This window comes from Mandrillus leucophaeus, unplaced genomic scaffold (genome assembly GCF_000951045.1).
Source record: "Mandrillus leucophaeus isolate KB7577 unplaced genomic scaffold, Mleu.le_1.0 Scaffold257, whole genome shotgun sequence".
Lineage (NCBI taxonomy): Eukaryota > Metazoa > Chordata > Mammalia > Primates > Cercopithecidae > Mandrillus > Mandrillus leucophaeus.
Window position 1 is genome coordinate 2,129,408 of NW_012102665.1, and position 4,202 is coordinate 2,133,609.

Below are 4,202 nucleotides of genomic sequence, written 5' to 3' on the forward strand. Positions count from 1 at the left end.
AGGACTTCATGACTAAAACACCAAAAGCAATGGCAACAAAAGCCAAAATTGACAAATAGGATCGAATTAAACTAAAGAGCTTCTGCACATCAAAAGAAACTACCATCAGAGTGAACAGGCAACCTACAAAATGGGAGAAAATTTTTGCAATCTACCCATCTGACAAAGGGCTAATATCCAGAGTCTGCAAATAACTTAAACAAATTTACAAGAAAAAAATCCCATCAAAAAGTGGGTGAAGGATATGAACAGACACTTCTCAAAGGAAGACGTTTATGAAGCCAACAACACATGAAAAAATGCCCATCATCACTGGCCATCAGAGAAATGCAAATCAAAACCACAGTGAGACACCATCTCACACCAGTTAGAATGGCGATCATTAAAAAGTCAGACTGCCCCTAATAATCCCTCAGTGACTGACACTTGAATATAAACTTGTAATATGAATGGTTCTTCCGAAGAATCTCACAGACTCCAATTTGGCAGTGATGAGTAACCTTGCAGGGTTTTGAGGCAAATGCCTTAAAACGAAGAATAAAATGAATATTAAAGAGAACACAGGCTCTTTGTGGTCTCCCCCTGAGTTAGCACATGGAAGGATATGCATAGGTTATATGCAATACTTTGTATCAGAGACTTGAGCAGTCATAGGTTTTGGTATTTGAGGGGGGTCTTGGAACAAATCCCCCACCGACAACAAGAGGCAACTATATGTGTCCAATCTAGGTCACCTACAGCTTTGGATGTCTTTCCTTCTTCTATCACATATATGTGTGTGTGTGTGTGTATGTGTGTGTGTATATATATGTGTGTGTGTGTGTGTGTGTGTGTGTATATAGTTGTTTGGTTTTCACGGGAAACAGACTGTGATATTTACATGCAGATAGCTGATTTAATGGGAAATAACACTATTTCCCACTAAGGCTGAGGAACAACACCTGTTGGAGGTGAGACGATTGGGTTGGGCCAGAAGTTATTAATATTTGAACCTCAATGGGATTGCAACAGCAGCCTCAGCCAATTCTGCAAGGAGCTCTGGGACTGGGTTGACTCTTCATAGTTGTCCAGACTTGAGATAATGTACCCAGGCCTCTAAATGTCCCCAGCCCCTGTCTAGTCATTGGAAAGGGGATGCCTCTGGGCATGGAACAGGAGTTTGAGAAATGAACAGAGTTGGTCTGGGACCTGTCTGCTGCTCTATAAAATAATCTTTGAAGACTGAGTGACTGAAATCACATTGAGAAAATGAGACTTGAGGCAATTGGTGAGTAGTTGTTATGATACTTAAAATAGTTGATAAGGCTGAAGGTAGAGAGATGAGTTATAATTTGGACATGTCTCTTTTTTACTTTTCTGACAAAGCAATCCAGATTCTTTTGCTGGAAGGGAGATGTTTAAATGGCATATGCCTTCTCCTTGATTGCCTGGAGCTGTGGTTGGGAAGCCCAAACAGGCAGTGATGGCGGATCAATTGCTGCATTGAAAAAAATTTTATTCAACATTAACTTCTTAGCAGGACTTTGGAAACTGGCCCAGTTCTCTACTGGCTTAGCAAATGCCTGGAAAATGGGACTTAAAAACAGTAACATAAATCAAAGGGTTAGGGCAAGGAGATATGGATGTCTAGGAGGACAGCTACAGGTTCTTGAAGATTAAGCTTTTCCTGTGCAGTTTGGTATCACAGCCTAATGAGCGATGCGTTTGGCAGGTGGATCCTGCTTGAGAGTAGGATAGAGAAATTAGGAAAGAAATGAAGAGTTCTAAAGGGAGTATTTTTTAGATTCAAGAAGGTAAAAAATTCAAAATAACAACTCTAAAAATTAAAAAATCTCAAATGTCTTACATTCATCATTATGGAAATAGTGTTTATCTTCTATACAAGTCATAATCACAGGATGTGATTAGAGATATATGTGGCATATTTGAATAGTCTTGGGCCTCCAGGATGTTGAAGATGAGAAAACTATGTCATAGCTGGGATCATTGAGAGAAAAGAGGGTGTTCAGCCTGGACCCCTTCTAACAAGAGAGCTGATGATGGCCTTTGAATATGAAATTCTGATGTGCACAAAAGAAAATAACCTTCTTTACATTGTGTTGCTCCAGAGAAAAGAACAGGAAGCAATGAGAAGACACAGAGAGATTTTGATTCAACCTAAGAAAGCACCTTCTGACATTAGGGTCAGGGAAGTGGCTCCCCTCCCACTGGACGTCCTCCCGCAGAGGGAGGTGACCGTCTGCAGGACCCTGAGGAGGCGTTTTCTAGACTGAACGGGACAGCAGGCCATATATCCGCTAAAGGCCTTCCTTATCCTGGGATTTTATTACTCTGGGTCCTCAGAGACAAATTTTTCATCCTGGTTCCTTTTTGTCTTCAGTCATCACACCACCGTGACCATGACTAGGTTGGCGTGTAAAGGGGGCTGTCGTTAGACATGGCCTCTTCCCCTGCAACTCTGATGTCGGTGTAGCCCAGAGGAGGGGGCAAGGCCTTGTAGTAGAAAGAGTGTGGATTTGGAATCGGGCAGTTTTACGTTTAAATTCTAGCTGTTATGTTGCTTGTATAAGTCACGCCACTTTTCTAATCATTCGACTTCTCTGCATAATACTTAAGTTAAGTAACACTTGAGTAACGATACTTAAGTTAGGTGACAGGAACTGTTTGAAAGTGCCTAGCTCCCAGCAGGTGTCCACAAACGCAAATTTCTCTTTCTCCAGAACTCTGCGTGTTTCCCTTCTGATTGCAGTTATTACGTGATCGCACATAATGTTCAACAACTCAGCTCCCTCTGGTACTTCCTTCTGCCAAAACTAGGTCTTAGAGATTCACTGTGGCTGAAAAAAGTCAGGAAGGAAAATGGAGAGGCCAAGAGGCAAAGCACAGCCTGGCCTGGTATTTCTCATCTTTTTCAGAACCCAGCACATCACCTTGCCTGCTAAGTCGCCTCCTTTATATCTTACATCTCTCTGTGACATCATCATTGTCTGCATCATCTGGCCCCTGGTCCCATCTATCTTGGGCAGGTGGCTGAAAAGTCGACCCAGTGTCCCCAGGAGATACTACCAGGCTTCCTCCAGGAAAGACAGGAGCCTAAGTGACTGGAAGAGCCAAGAGCTGGATGGGGATATTCAACCTGCACTTGCAAGGAACAGGTGCAGGTTGAATATCCCCGTCACACTGTGAAGTCCCCTGATATGGGACCTGTTGCCTCTCCCAGTACCCTGCACGTGCCTGGATGTTGGCGGGATAGATGGATATGGAAATCTGTCACTTTAGTAGAGTTTGGGAAATGCTCTTCTACAAATTTAAAAGAGATGATAAAAACCGGATATGACGTTTTAAATGAGAGAGAAAATTCTAAATACTTACAAGGAAATCAATACGGTTCCTCTGTGGTGATATTGTTGAAAATACCGGAGACTCATTTCATGGTTTACTCGGCTTTTGTCTGTATAAATCGGAGTCTATGACATGCGTCGCTATGAGGGAGGACCCTTTTACTGGTTCTATGTGCTGATGTCCTGGATATCCCAGGGGCTGCTACTGATGGCTCGAACCTGCAGGCCTCTCTGCACAGCTGCCGGGGGAATGGAGCTGCTTCCGTTATTTCTCACTTGTCTCTGTGACATCATCATTGTCTACATCATCTGCCTCTGGTCCCTCCTGCAGGCCTAGGCATCTTGGGCAGGTGGCTGAAAAGTGGAGCCAGCATCCCCGGGAGATAGGGAAGTCCCTCCCCTTGAACGGACCTAGGCTCTTTATATCTTCTCCTGTAGTGCTGGGCCAATAACTGACTGCTTTATGGAAAAAAAATACAAAAAACAAACAAACAAAAAAAACCACCTTGCGTTCATGCGCCAAGACTGAGCAGACTCTGTGGTACGGTTTATTCCCCAGAGGCCCCATGGGATCAGGCTGAAGCCCGACTGCATCGGAGACCACATCCTTTTTCACTTTTCTTTCCTCCCTTCCAGATACGGCTCCCACCAACCCCCACATGTTTCTCGTGAGTGCACTCCGTTAGTAAATGTCTTGCACAAACATCCCCTTCTCAGGTTCTGCTCCAGGGAACAGTACCCAAGACACTACCAGCATCTGTCCCTCCATGACACACACCTGTCATCCCACACATCAAAAGGCATCCCAGGTAACAGGATGCAAGCACGACTGCGAACACACTCACTGCCGCCCGCCCCCAC

At 44.1% G+C, this 4,202-nt stretch overlaps 1 long non-coding RNA gene across 1 annotated transcript in view; it reads right to left on the bottom strand.

Annotated features, from left to right (window-relative positions):
- LOC105542384 overlaps positions 1-3,568 on the bottom strand; it is an 18,079-nt gene extending 14,511 nt beyond the window's left edge. The window contains exon 1 of the long non-coding RNA XR_001006462.1: positions 3,373-3,568. This is a non-coding gene — a long non-coding RNA (uncharacterized LOC105542384). The remainder of the gene's footprint in view (positions 1-3,372) is intronic.
- Between the last annotated feature and the right edge of the window lie 634 nt (positions 3,569-4,202).